At 46.9% G+C, this 15,601-nt stretch overlaps 1 pseudogene; it reads left to right on the top strand.

Annotated features, from left to right (window-relative positions):
• Positions 1-13,104: 13,104 nt before the first annotated feature.
• LOC142844233 (L-lactate dehydrogenase A chain-like) lies at positions 13,105-15,073 on the top strand (annotated as a pseudogene).
• Positions 15,074-15,601: the final 528 nt, after the last annotated feature.

The following is a 15,601-nucleotide window of genomic DNA, read 5'->3' as shown; positions in this document are numbered from 1 at the left end:
AGTCTGGGCTGAATAATAAGACCCTATCTCAAAAACAAAATAATTAGCTAATTTAAAGGTCAGGTTTAATGCAAGAGCCCAAAGTATGATATAAAAAACACTATAGAAACATTAATTCTATCTGAGGTCACTAGAGGTTGAGAGGTGACCTTGCACCTCTGACTTCACCTCCTTGTGGGGGCTATACTATCTATAGGCCCGTACTTTCCAGTCTTGTGTCAGGGATTAAACTCAGGCCCCTTACCTCTCGTGCAAGCGCTTCACCAAATCACTCACATCCCCAGCTTCCAGAAGCTTGGTCTCAGGGTTGTTTCCTGGGGCAGGGGGATGAGGAATGCAAGCAGGAATGGCGGGCAACTCAGGCTTGGTTCTCCATTGGCGTCCACAGGACACAAAGAGGTTGTCTTGGCCCTCTGCTTTCCAGAAAGACACGGGAGACTCTTGACTGGCACAGCAGATCACTGCCATGTGCTTTCTCACGCTTGCTCGTGTTTCTACCTAGCTGCTTTTCCAGACTGTCTCAGCCGTCTTCCCATCAGAGTCTAGAAGTTTCTTCTTACACCGCCCCCTCCCTTGTTCTTATCTATGATCTTGCAGAGTTTCTGGTCTAGCTGCAGGGCCCTGGGAAACTTGGGAAATTTCTATAAGCCACCATGCCGAGACCAGTGTCAGCTTGTGAAGGTTGTGGCCTAAATTATTGGAAAAGTGCCTTGGATACCCACCATACAGCCAGTGACCTACGTGTGTGCATCACAGTGGCTCTGCTTCGTGTGCCCAGCTATAAAATGGGGACGGAAATACCTATCCTATTGGGTCGTTCTCAGAACTCAGTAAAGGATCAATCAAGGCTTGGCACACAGTACCCCATCAGTAAATGTCAGCTACAGTTTCCAGGGCAAGGGAAACTCACTGGGATAGGGAGATTCCAAACAGAATCTCTGTGCCCCTGCTTGGGCTGTTCTCCTGTTAGGATCATGCAGGGAACCAGGCAAGGAGAGGGCTTTTCTTTTCCAAATGGAGACCAAGTCCCTTGGTAGGAAAGTCCTTCAGGTGGCTGAAGGCTGAGCTGCTCAGATTTCCCCCTCACCTGTTCTCATGCCCCTCCTCCATCATGGGAGTCTCTCGTGTAAGGCCGGCCCCAGGTGTTCTTTCTTGCTGGGGCGGTGGTGGGAGTGCCAGGAAGGGCTACTTAAACATCTTTAGAAGGCTAGGCTTAGCATCACCTGGGCGGGGTTTATTAAAATATATCCCTGGGTCTGTCTCAGAATAACAGAGTCATTGATGGGGCTGGAGTCCTGGGATCTAGTGTTTACAATCCCTCTGGGTAATTAATCCCACATGTTTGGAAACCACAGCCTGAGTGCTGCTTGTGGCAATGCGCAGTCTCGGGAAGTTGTCTTACAATCCATGTCTCCTTGGGCCTTTCATGGAGTACTGGGGGAAGAGGCGTTTCCTTCTCGTGGGACCCACTACCTACCGTCTCATGTATGGCCCCTGCGCCCATTGCTCTGACATTCTCATGTTTTCCTGATGGAGACTAGATCTTCAGGTCACTGCTCCCAATTTCCTATCCCATCTTTCTTAATCACCTTTCCTTTTTGATTACAGGCAAGCTCCCCCTGTGTTGGTGACCTAGGCCAGAAATTCCCAGAGTAGCCTCGAAGTAGAGCAGGTTAGACCCACCCTGTGCCGGCTGGGATTTGGCTCATTAGGTCCTCAGCAGCTATGCTGTGGACATAGCATGTCTGAGGGTGATGACCAATTAATGAAAGTGACCATAATCGCAGCCACGGATTGTGCCTGTCTCAGAGGCTTGCTTGAGCATTGCTGTGGGGGTAGCATGCCTGGGGGAGGAGGGCTGAGAGTGACCATGTGTCCCAGCTTGCTCAAGACCGCCATGGCTTATGCCTGTTGCAGAGGTTTGTTCGTTAGCAATATGTTCTTTTGTTTTCATGGAGTCCTGGATTGGACAATAGGAAAATCTCACAGTCATCCCGGTAAGGAGTGTCACTTCAGGCTGACAGTCCCAAATGCCTTAGTGCTGGGCTGTGCCTAGACCAACACATCCCTGTTCTTTCCAGCTCCCAATCTCCTACTATGGCTCCTTCCTGCCCTTAGTGAATCCACTTTGGGTTGGGAGTGGTGTTTTTTTCCCATGTTGGTATGTGACTTTATACCCACAAAGGCATCTGTAAGAAATCGCAATGGGATTTGCAGCTGTATTTCGCCTCTCTGACAATGTTTGAGACGATTTTTCGTTGCTGTTAACACCTGTCGTGGTCGTTTCCCTTGTTTATAATTGTTTGTTTTCCTGTTGTGGGTCCCTAATTGTGGAACTGACTTAGAGAAAACCTAGATCCGTGTGCATGGTCTCCTTCCAGCCTTTATGCGTTTCACACACTTTCGCAGTAAGTTTCTTCTTTCCTGTCGGGATCAGGTGCTAGCCTGGACCATAAATTATTTCTCTTGACCAGACCCCAACATAAACTCTCTCTCTCTGGACCGGCGTGGAGGCGCGGGAATAAAGACACAACTCACATGGCTTTATCGGGAGGGAGATTCTCAGTGATCCCTCATGAAGTCCTGAGTTCACATCCTAAAGAATTCCTCCTGTTTATTCTCCAGTCTTTATACCAAAACTTAACTTAGAGGAAATACATTAGCATTCTGTCTCCTAGGTAACCAGGTGAATGGCTTTTAGTTACATTCACATCTCCCTGTCTGCTGTGTATGCTAGCTGTCACGTAGGCTCGAATCAGCATCTCTATCAGGCATCCTGCAAATTACAAAGAAAGGAGCAAAACAACATTCTGACCCTTTGTTAGGTTGCGACGGCCTATCTGGTAGGTTATGTGTCAGTCCGCAGATACTGGCTTCAGAGCCTGGCTGCCACACCATATAGAAACATGGGCCCACACTTCCCCAGCCTCAGGTGGTTTGGGCTGGGTGGTTTGCATCTGTAATTCATCTTCTGTCATCTTTATGTGTCTTAGTATGTGTGTGTGTGCTTACCAGCAAACCAGTACTGATAGTTAATTACGTGACCAAACAGGATTATATTCAAATGCATAGAAAGCATAATTCCTCGCTTACAAAATACAATCTGAACAAATGAGCAGCACCCCAGTGTTGGCTTTAGCTTTCAACCACAGTGCTTTCTAGAGAGTGGAAGTATTCTGAACAAAAGCAAACAAGCAGGGGTTAGACTGGCTTTCGAACTGGAACGTTTTTAGATATGACCCAGAACGCTGAGACAAAGTACTGTGATGAGGGCACTCTGTACTGGGATTGCATAGCCTGTGTTATGTCACACAGCAGTCAGTGCTCACAGTGCAATGCTGTGCTGTCAGAGAGGAAAGAGAGGAAAGGGCACGGATGGGGATTCAGATGTGAGCATGCCGTCCACACAGTCACAACCCCAGGGAACAGGGGTCTTGGCTAGAGCCTGTGGCCAGACTGTGGGACTGGTACTCTGTGCCATGAAACTAATGGAGAGCTAAATAAATGAGTTTATTGTGGCCAGGGTAGTGGCACACACCCTTGATCACAGCACTTGGGAGGCAGAGGTAGGCCATCTGCATAAGTTTAAGGCCAACCTGGTCTACATAGGAGTCCCAGGCCAGCTAGAGCTGCATAGTGAGGCCTGTCTCAACACAAAAAAACCCACATGCAGTTAGATTGGAGCCTTTCCAGTCATAGGGATTAAATGGTTAATACTGGGGGGTGGATGACCTTACATTATGGTCCCTGAGGCCCATTCCTTCATGTTTATAATGACAGTGATGAGATGCCTTCTTCACAGGGTTTCTGTGAAGTTAGGTGAAGGAACACACACAAAGGCTAAGCATTTAGCATAATGCCTGAAACTTAGGAAGAGCTGAGAGACTGTTGCCGTTAGCAACGGTGTTATTTTAAAACGAGTGGTTATTAGATCTCGTGGCTTTTGTTTGAAGATAGTGTGTCACAGAAAGTTTTTATAGAGGAAAGAAAACTTTATTCCTCCCAGTAATATCTCTTCAGAAGTGCTATCTCTTTGTTTTTAATTTCCTCTCAAACCCTGTTTAATACTTTCGCGAGGATCTCAACACTGAAGCAGTAGGAAGATAAAAGATGTTTGAAGCCGGGCGGTGGTGGCGCATGCCTTTAATCCCAGCACTCGGGAGGCAGAGGCAGGCGGATCTCTGTGAGTTCGAGGCCAGCCTGGTCTACAAGAGCTAGTTCCAGGACAGGAACCAAAAAGCTACGGAGAAACCCTGTCTCGAAAAATCCAAAAAAAAAAAAAAAAAAAAAAAAGATGTTTGAAGAAAGAAGGAGAAGACAGTGGAGGAAGCCTACCAAGCACAGAACAGCCACTGCTGGAACTGGTCAGACTGAGCTGTACAACATCCAGCCCCAGCCCCCATCCGTGTTGTTCGGTGGTCACTGTAGCTGTGGATAAGCTAGCCAGGAGACTCACTTACAATCACCAAAAACAATTGTGTTTCTAGTATGGTTCCAATTTCTAAAATCCCATCTACTTTTGCCAGGGGAATCCCATTAAAACTGTGTAAGAGGAAGGCCTGTTTAAATGGCTGTTTCCTAGTAAATGCGGCCAGAAGCCCAGAGAACTAATTGAAAATCTAAGGGCGATAAAAAGATAGCGAGAGGTGGCGTGTAAGACCTTGGACACATGGGCTGATAGATATTTGGAGATAGAGGTAGGGGTTGAGGGGATTTAGCACCCTTGGTTGTCAAAATTTACATTTGGGAATTTTCAAAGAACACCACAAGCTTGGAGCAAAATCGACTGTGCCAACCCAGCATTCCTGTCGGCAGTCAAAGAAAATAGGATCCTCAAGTGGTTGGTCAGCTCAGCCAGGGAAGAAGCAGCTGAAGTCAATTTCAAATTGTTCCTAGGACTTTAATATCCTGCGATAAAAACAACACTTTGTACAACGTATCCCGAGGACAGGAAGGGAGATTGAGCCCAGGAACTACAATGTTTCCACAGCTTTGTTCAAATAAAAATCCTCCCCACAAAAGTTGCAAACGTAATATAGATGCTGCCAGTCAGAGGGGGTGCTCAACCCAGAGTCTGGGGCACGTCAGTTCGTGTATTACCTGAGCTCCTTTGAGTTACCTTTCCTGTGTTCAGTGTTGAATACAAAAGGAGTCATTCCACAGCCAGCATCCTGGTACCCAGAAACGGTGTCAGTATCGTCTATGTTCAGATGTGTGGGTTTAGATGGCCAAAGTGGATGGCTGGTCACAGAACAGGTTTCTCTGGTCTCCACTTAATTGTCCACTGGCTATAGACCCAGCAGGAAAACAAGTGTGGAATTTTTTATTTCGTTTGACGTGGGCAATGGATTCTCTTGAGAGAGTAATGTTTTGAAGACTCTGGTAGCCCAGAGGAGAGTGGAGAGTCCTTTCTCTCTCCCCTCTAACCCTGACACCAATGCAGACCTCCACCCTCACCTCACCCCAGCCGTACAGCGAGTTATTATTTCCTAATTAGGAGTATGGGTTTTGCACAAGGAAGAATTTTTGAACCATGAAGCCTAACTATGTATCTACGGATTTGCAGGGAGGGAGGTTTAAAGCAAGTGAACAGAACCTTTAAGAAGATATTTTGCCCAAAGATAATGGGAAATGAGATCCATCTTTAATGGAGAATCACAGGAGGGGAATGTGCTTATACTAAAGTCAGAGAACTTATAAGTCTTAGCAGAGTTCAACGTTGAGACCCTCCAAAGAGATTCTGGATCTTTCTGTTTGGAGCCTGCCAGTGTGCCCTCTGTTTGAGCTGGCCAGTCCTGTGGTCTTGGGTCCTGATCAGACTGTGTCCTCTCTCATTCATCTTCTCAGTACCTGACCTCAGGATAAGATGTTTCAACTGTGCCAGCGTCCAGGAATCTGATTCTAGTTAATTGGTCATTGACAGCAGTGAACCTTCAGCATGAGTTACAAACCCATTCATACTCAAGAGTCCTCAAGTTCAGCCTGTATTGACCAGCTCTCTCCACGATGGAGATTGCATAATGCAGACCTCATCCCACAGTGTAGAGAACACATGTGACCATGTGACCCAACTCAATTAGATGACAGATGTTTCTCATCATTTCTACTAACCCCAACGTTGCAGAAAATATCTACGGACACACATGGATGCAGTATTGTAATGCATATTCATGCATATACATACCCATGTATTATACAATACAGAAATCTGAATAGCCTTAAAATATTTCCTCAATTTCCCCTTTCCTTCTCTGCCCCCTTTCTAATTCATTTAAAAGATCAGGCTACAAGAGAAAATAAACCAGACATAGCAGTCCGTGTTTGAACATTCATATAATTCATAATGGAAACCTGAGTTGGGCACTTGGCCTGCTGCAAACCTTTGCATTATGCTGGCCCCAAACTCTTCTAGCAACTATAATTTTATGACTGGTTTATCTCTACCCTTGACCCATTTCTAGCCCAGACTCCATTGCCCTCCTGTTCACAGTCTGCCCTCTCAATTCCTTTTCCATTCTGTTCTGTTAGTCATGGCAATTACCATCTGATCGCCTTTTCTGTTCTTGCTCCTAAGCTTCAGGAGAGATGATGATTTAATTCTCTTACAGTGTATGCCACCACCACTGAACCTCAGATAAGCAACCCCATTGTTCATTTCTTGTTGTTTCCAGAACACAGTCAGAACACAGTTCCTACCGTAACTCTCTAGAGAACCTCCCACACAACTCAGTCTTCCCACACTCCACACAAATTCTAGTTGAGCATCAGTAATACTCTATGCACTGTGTTTGGAGGTATGCGTTACAAAAGAGAACACAACGTATCCAAGCCTTGCCTTGCTAGCTAGATTTCTGTTACTCTAAGAAAATGCCAGAAATAATCAACTCATAAACAGAAAATTATTTTGATTGACAGTTCTAGAGGTTGTCCAAAGTTTGATTGATTGATCTTGTTGCTTTGGACCTATAGCAAGGTCGTGCATCCTGAAAGGAGCCTGTGGCAAGCATAAGCACTCGCTTTATGGTCAAGAAATGATAAGAGGGAAATAGGAAGGGGCCAAAGTCCTGCAGCCTCCTTTGGAAGGATGCCCCCAGAGCTCTCAGCACCTCCCACCAAGCCCCACATCACAAAGATTCTACCGATTTCCAACAGCACCATCTTGGCGTCAAACCTTTAACACGGGACCTTAGGGACATTTGTCCAAATCTCAACACTGGTCTCATGGATCTTAGAGTCTGTAAGGGAAACAGAGGTAGCCCTCAACTGATTGACCTAGGTGGTTTAGTGATGGAGAAGCATCCATGGCCTCGTCTCCCTCTCACCATGCTGCATCTCTCTGCCCCCCTCCAGGAGGACTACCCTCCCTCCTGTCTTAGAAGAGCTGGCCTTATTTTCTTCTCATCAGTCCTTGGATTCATTCCCTCCTCTCTGTTCCTACTCCTTATGGTTCCCAGTATTTATTATTCTGAAATAACTGATACTTTATGTTTACCCTCAAAACAGTCTGCACTGTACACAAAACTGTGCCCTCGTCCATCAAAGAAATCCTGAAGACATTTGGTAGCATCTTCAGGTTTCATTTTGGCAGTTTCCTTGAGGATCATTTCATACTTTTGTCCTTTTGAAATTTGTGTCTAACCCAAATGATCAGGATGGGCGCCAACAGACTGCTATCCTTGGATCTGGATGACATGTTCTTCTGAGCGGTTTCTCAGAAATCGTGTCATCTTCCCTTCTCTTTAAGGGATTTTACTTGGATTGTCTTCTAGGTACTTTCTGCTGGGTTGGGAAAAGTCCCACCCCTCTAGATTTCCTTTCTGTTACTCAGCCTAGCTACGAAATGTGAAGAAACGTTGCTTTCCTCTTGTGATCTATTAATATTGGGCCAGCAAGGAAGGGAGTTTTAGGATCTGGGAATCTTTATAAAATTCCCACCCAGATCTCACTTTATCATGGTCGTAACCTGAGGCCCCTGGGCACGTTGGCCCCAGCGGTGCTCATGTCTTCTTTTCGAATGAGTATTAGTCCTTGGAAAACATGTGGGTCCTCTTTTAAACTAATACAAGGGCATCACACGAAACAGGCACCAAGGGAACCCGGATGCTTCCGCTCCGCCGCTGCCCTCCAAGGTGGCGTTTTTCTTCAGAGACTCAGTGCGAGCAGGGGCAGCAGCATATCACCGTTTGAGGTGTTGATGTCATCTGACATTGCCTGGTTCTCAGAATTTCTGAAGAAATCCATCCTGGCAAACAGGTAGTCGAGGTCTCTCCTGTGGCAGGGGAGAGTTTGGACCAATGGTTCTTGGATAGGAGAGGCTGTCTCTACTCTTGAAGCATGTATTAAGAGAGGTGGGATATAGCCTGGTGATGGTGGTGCAAGCCTGTAATCCCAACACTCTAGAAGCAGAGGCAGGCGGATCTCTGTGAGTTCAAGGCCAGCCTGGTCTACAAGAGCTAGTTCCAGGACAGGTTCCAAAGCTACAGAAAATCCCTGTCTCAAAAAAAAGAAAGAAAGAAAGAAAGAGAGAGAGAAAGAGAGAAAGAAAAAAGGAGAGGTGGGATGGGAGGGCAGTTGGTATCTAGCCCAGGCCCAGGACACCTCCCCTGGACACAGGAGAGGTTTCATTTTGACTTTGCTTTCTGTCATGTGTCAAGTAGTCTAGTTATATGTTCTCAGCCTGGATTATAACTGGATGTTCCTAGAACCCCAAAGTACACAGAATCTCTTTGTCTTGGTTTTCTTCCAGAAAGACCAAAATCATTAATACTTTGTTGTTTTGAGACAGGGCTTCTCTATGTAGCTCTAGCTGTCCTGGAACTCACTTTGTAGACCAGGCTGGCCTCTATCTCACAGAGATCCACCTGCCTCTGCCTCCTGAGTTCTGGGATTAAAGGTGTGCGCCACCACTTGGCTCTCTAATACTTTCTTGCTGGGTGTGCTAGCACAGGCCTGCAATCTTAGGAAGATGAGGCTTTTTTCCCCAGATTTATTTATTTGTTATTTATTTTTCAGATTTTTTTATTATGTAGATGTGTGTATATCTGTGTATAGGGATGTACACAAAAGTGCAGGTGCCCTCAGAGATCAGAAGAGGTGAGATGCCCTGGAGCTGGCATCATAGTAGCTCTGAGATGTCTGCATGATGCTGGGAATCTAACTTAGGTTCTCTGCAAGGACACTACACACTCAACCACTGAGCTGTCTCTCTAGTTGCTGTGGAAGCAGGCTCAGTGGATAGGAGGATCGTGTTGGGCTGAGATAGCCCCGGAGACTAATAAAGCAAACTTGTCAGGGACAGTTTGGAAGCACCCGGGGCAAAGGATTTTAGTTATTCTGATATGTGTCTACACGTGAAGGGTTCACTCCAGTGCTCTTGGGCCAGTGGGTGTGAGAGTATAGCAATATATGCATTAGCCTTTCAAGATGACAGGTGGTTGTGCTAGTCTTGGATCAGGGAGGGTCTCCAAGTCTCCGGAAGTAAGTCATAACCCCTTAAAAATGGTTTTCTATGAGCCAAGTGAGGGGATCAGAGGAAATCAAGACTCCCAGATGACACAGCAGTAGGACAGAGGGCTCCATTTAGGGTCTGGGGATGTATGTGGGAACCTGTTGATCTTGTGATGACTTCAGAGTTCTTCTTTAAGGCGGAAGGCCAGTATGACTAATTCCGGACCCCTCCAGAGCTACCCCAGATACTGTCTTATAATGGCGACAGGGAGAGGCAGAACAGGTACCAAAGTGTCTATCTGTCCAGAGCAGCTGACACTGTGCAAAAATTGGAGCAAAGGTTGACAGTGACTAAAATAACCGGTCAAAGCTCAGCTACGCACTCAAGCGTGTGCACGCATGTGTGCACACCCCTACACACCCGCACATGCAGACACAAAAGATACAGACAGGCACACACACACTCATGCAGATACACACACAGACATAAAGACACACACCCACAGACAGACATACACACACATGCAGATACATACATAGACACAAACATACAGAAATACACACATTCATGCAAATACACACACAGATACAAAGATAGAGACAGACACACACCCCTGGCCACAACACACAAGGCATTAGCAAGGTAGCCACCATATATTTTGGGAAGCAGGCATCAGAGATAGTGCACAAGCAAAAAGATCACTAGAGCTAAGGGGTCACTTGAGCTAAGGGGGTTATTAATGCTGAGGGGGTTAATAGAGCTAAGGGGGTCATTAGCACTGAGAGGTCATTATTGCTAAGGCAGTCATTAGTGCTAAGGGGGTTAATAGAGCTAAGAGGGTCACTAGAACTGGGGGTGCAAAAGTTACTGTTTACAGCCAGGTGAAAAGACTTCCTGCTTATAAAGCCATATTTTGGCAGGGCAGGTGACTAGATGAAATCCAAGAGAAACAAGAAAAGATTTGAGAGAAAAAGTAAAACGTCCCATTTGGCTCCAAACACGCTATTTTCATGGTTACAAAAGGCCTGACTTGGCAGAAATTCATAAGGAAAAAAAAAAGGGCCTGCGAGTTGGTGGATCATCAGCTCAAAAGAGAGTGAATCATGACCCAGTGTCAAAGAAACCAGCCGTGACACCTTGGCCCATGTTAGCAAAGCATGGTGTCCAGATAAGCCGAGTCGATCCCCACAGAAGACAGCAGTGTGCAGGCTTTTATTTAAATGGATTTCAAAGGCGGACATAAACCAGGTCCATGCCTGTAATCTTAGCACTTGTGGGGCTCGGCTAGGAGGACTGTGAGTATAAGGCCATTCTCTGCTATATAGTGAATCCCGGGCTAACCTTGGCTAGAGAGTGAGACCCTGACCCCCACCCAAACAAGAGAGGGACTGGATAGATTTACCAGAGGGTAAAAACACTTGCTGTCCAGGCATGTCCACTCCTGAGTTCAAATCCCCAGAACACACACATGACTGTAACCCCAGGGGGCAGAGACAGGATGAGAGTGGACCAGCAGGACACTGAAGCCCTTCTCTGGCCTCTGCCTGTGCACTCACAGATGTGCACACACCATAGTCTCCACCCCCACCCACAAGCAGAGGTTGGGGCCATGAATCTTGAGAAAGATAAATAGGTCATAGAAAAATCTGGAAACTATGTCACCAGATAATGTGGTCAAAGAACTGGTTGTGCTTGGCCGAGAGAGAAAAGATGAGGCAGAAACCAAGTGTCTTGCCACACAAAGGATTGCGTGATGAAAGAGACTGATTTACAGTTATCCCGAGGGCAGACGGAGAACTAGAGAGCTCAGAGAAAAGCAGGCGTTTCAGAGTCGGACCTGAATGGCAGCACCCTGTCCCCGCACCCACCAGCCAGCCACTCCCGAGCACACACAAGTGGAGTTCAGAGTTGGTTTGCAAGGGATCCTAATTTGTGTGGGGCTTGTAGGCGGGTTTGGGGAGGTAGACTAGGCGATGAGATGGCCTGCAAAATAAATATTTCTGTCCAAACAGCGTCAGTTTCTGCTCCTTCCTCTCACTGTTTGTCCCCAAGTCTCTCCAGCTCCTCCGCCATTTTAACCTTTCTCTCTCCAGAGATGTGTTTGCTTGAGATGGGATCTCACTATGTAGCCCTCCCTGGTCTGGAACTCTCTGTGTAGAGCAAGCTGGCCTCAAACTCTCTGCCTCCCGAGTGCTGGGATTAAAGGCGAAAGGTTTCATGCCTGGCCTTTTCTATTTCCTATACTCACCGTTTGATCCTTTTGTTTCTGCTCATAATTTACTGTTAATGTTTTCACCTGTTCAGCATCTGGGCCTTTAGAAACAGGATCTTAGACCATCGCGAGGGCGCGGTAGTTAAAGGCGCTCACTACCAAACCTGTCAGTATGAGTTCATTACCTGGAACCCACAAGATGGAAGAAGAGAACCGACTCTCGCAAGTCGTCCTTTGACTTCCACAGAAATGCCGCGGCGTGCGCATGCGCACACACCCACACAATAAACAAATGTAAAATAATAAAAATAATGATAATAAAAAGGACTTTGATTTCTTTGGAGAAATCACCATCATCCTTTCTCTCCTGGTCCTTAGATTAAATTGATTGCAGCGAGGAATGATCACGTAGCACTTGCCTGGCTGACAAGGGCCTACACAGTAACACTAACCAGTAGGAATTCAAGGAAAGGTCTGTGCTGTAACTGCGAGAAAAAGTCGGGGCCATTTGTCAGCTGTAGTCGTCAGAAGCCAGTGTGCTGGAAGAACCTGGAAGCAAAGGAAGTCACCCCAAGAAAGCGAACGTGGGAATGGAGAGAGTGTGTTCTGATGACGCACGCCAGCAATTCCCCCCTTTGATTTCGATCTCTGTCTCTTGAAGCCAGCTTGTCCTTTCGGTTTCAAAATCTCTCAGTTCTTGGCCTCTGGCCTATTGAAATCTGACCCTCCACACCTCCCCAGCATATTTTCTTTCCACAACCCTGTCACCTGCTGTAGAGCTGGCGCACAGGGAGCCAGAGGACCGCAAGGCCCTGGGCCAGGTCTCCTGAAGACTGATATGCCTTCCGACACACTTTCAGGAAATATTTCGCTCCTAAAAGCTTTTGTCCCTGAGGCTTTCTTTCACACTGCTCTGTCCAGAGAGTCCATTTTTCTACTCCTAGGATTCGCACCCCAGTAGCAGGCTTTACTTACTGAGCCCCTCCCATACTAGCTAAGTGCTGCCGACTCAGAGCCCACGTTCATAGCTCCTGCCTTGCTGGACTTAGAGCTCCAGGGGAGAACTGTAGGCGGATTTTCTTTGGGCCTCCAGCTCACAAAAAACAAAAAACAAAACAAAACGACAGGGAGGCTTATTATTAATTATAAAAGCTCAGCCTATCGCTTTGGTTTGTAACCACGAGCTCTTATAACTTAGACTGATCCTTTCCTATCCATCTACGAATTGCCATGTGACTTGTAACTTTTACATCTCCTCTTGCATCCAGCCGTTCCCTCTGCCTCTGCTGGCGACCCCTCCTTTCTCTTTCCCAGAGCTCTCTGTCCAGAAGCCCCTGCTACACAATCCTGCCACACTGTTGGCCATTCAGCTCTTTATTAAACCAGTCACGGTAACACATCTTCACACCGTATAAAGGAATATTCCACAGCAGAGAACACAGCGATGGAGCCGGTTCCTAAAACACGAATCCTCGGGGAGAACTCACACAGCCGCTGCTCTGAAGCTCGAGTTTGCATCACGGAGAAAACCATTTTTGTGTTGGGCTGTGTTCTGTCACTAGGATGACATGCTGGAGACTAACTTATGGAAACGGTCATCCGGGCTTTGTGTCTTCAAGGTTCTGGTGTATGTTTGGTTTGGCCTTGTTGCTTTGAACCTGGTATGGGACAGCATGTTTTAGACAGGCAAACCATTCCCCTCATGGCCAGGGAGCAAGAGTGAAGAAGAGACCGAGGCCGTATTGCCTCTTCAAAGGCATACCCTCACATAGCCCAAAGATGCCCAGTCAGGTCCCCTCTCAGAGGCATCCTGGAACTTGCCAACAGCACCAGCCTGGACCCAAACCGTTGATACACAGGTCTTCGGGGGACAGTCAAGATCCTAACGCTTCAGTTCTGTCTCTAGTCACGTTCTCCCACTGTGACCTCACCAAGACACCTTATGTAGAACAGAAGAAAGAGACGCAGGAAAAGATCCATAAGGAGAAAATAGAGCAAAAGAGTCTGTTTATCACCCCAGTCCTCAGTCCCTGCCCAACAGCCCCCATCCCAAGGCAATAATCAGTTTCTTACGTCCCACCCCAAAGCAGGCCTGTGCACACTCAAGAAGATGCATGCATGTCCTCCCCGGCCCAGCTCTCCTCTCCTAGAAGGTGGCCTTTGTACTTCTCTGTCTACTCAGGAATGGTCCCCGGAAGTTGAGTATCACTGGTGTGTGCCTATAATCCTTGCATTTAGGAGGCAGAGACAGAGGGATCAGAAGTTAAAGGTCATTCTTTGGCTATATAGTGAGTTAGATGAGGTCAGCATGGTTTACATGAAATATTATCTATATAGATACTAAAGAGAAAGATAACATCCTGAAGGAAATATTCTTTTTAATGGTTATACAATATTCAGTAGTACAGTGAGAAATCTATTACTTTAAAAATCTTTTGACCGGAGCCACTGTCATGGAACCCGGACTATTCCACTGGGTGCCTGATGCACTTGTGGTCCCTTTTGGCTCCAGGTCCGAAGGGCAACCCTCAAGGACCAACTGATTGTGAATCTTCTTAAGGAGGAACAGGCTGTCCAGAACAAGATTGCAGTTGCTGGGGTGGGTGCTGTTGGCATGGCTTGTGCCATCAGTATCTTAATGAATTAATGAAGGAGCTGGCAAATGAGCCTGCCCTTGTTGATGCAAGAAGACAAGCTGAAGGGAGCCATGAGAGATCTCGAGCATGGCAGCCTTTTCCTTAGAATGCCAAAAGTGGTCTCTGGCAAAGGCTATCGTGTGACTGTGACTTCCAAGTAGGTCATTATCCTAGCTGGAGCCCACCAGCAAGAGGGAGGGAACTGGCTCATTTTGGTCCAGGAAAATGTGAACATCTTCAAGTTTATCATCTCCAACATTGTGAAATACAGGCCAAACTGCTTGCTGCTTCTAACACAGCGGCTGTCTTACCCCACGTGGCTTAGGAGATACGTAGCTTTCATTAAAACCGAGTTTTCGGAAGTGGTTGTGATCTGGGTTCAGCTCGGTTGAGGGTTTACCTACTGAGCTGCCATGGATGGGTGGGTCTGTGGGGAGCATGGGGGCTCCAGGGCACCTATGTAGCATGGTGTGAATGTTGCTGGCATCTCCCTGAAGAGCCTGAGCTCAGAGCCAAGCGCAGACACAGACAATGCCCAGGAAGTGATCAGACGGAAAGGTTCTACATCCTGGAGCACTGGCCTCTCTGTGACAGACTTGGCCAAGAGCAGAATGGAGGTCCTTGGAAGGATACCTCCCATTTCCACCAGGATTAAGGGTCTCTATGGAATAAAGGATGACACCCTCCTCAGGGCCCCTCTCCCATATTCTGGGAGAAAATGGGGTCTTGAGTGTTGTGAGGGTGACTCTGACTCCTCTTGGAAGAAGAGAGTTGTAGTTCTGAACCCGGTGCCAGCCTTGAACTCACTATGTAGCCCAGGCTAGTCTCAAACTTGTAGCAATCATACCACCTCTGCACCCCAAATATTAGAATTACAAGCATTTGCCACCAAGCCTGACTTTTGTCTTTCTATGAATAGAAAAAAAAAACTGCGTCATGAACAGGGAATTCACATGTCTGATAAACATACTAAGAGTTCAACCTCAGCCACGCGTCGTGGTGCACACCTGTAATTCCAGCATTTTGGAGACTAAGGCAGGGGGATAGAGATATCCTAGGCTACCTGAGTACAAACAACAACAACACAACAATTGCTTAGGGAGTGGCTATGTAGCTAAATTAAGCCTGCGGGCAGTGGTGGTGCACACCTTTAATCCCAGCACTCGGGAGGCAGAGTTAGGCGGATCTCTGTGAGTTAGAGGACAGTCTGGTCTACAAGAGCTAGTTCCAGGACAGAGCTACAGAGAAACCCTGTCTTGAAAAAACAAACAAAACACAAAGAAAACAAACTAGGCTAAGCCTGGC

The sequence above is a fragment of the Microtus pennsylvanicus genome, chromosome 2 (genome assembly GCF_037038515.1).
Source record: "Microtus pennsylvanicus isolate mMicPen1 chromosome 2, mMicPen1.hap1, whole genome shotgun sequence".
NCBI classification, from domain to species: Eukaryota; Metazoa; Chordata; class Mammalia; order Rodentia; family Cricetidae; genus Microtus; species Microtus pennsylvanicus.
This window is presented reverse-complemented; position numbering and strand designations above follow the sequence as displayed.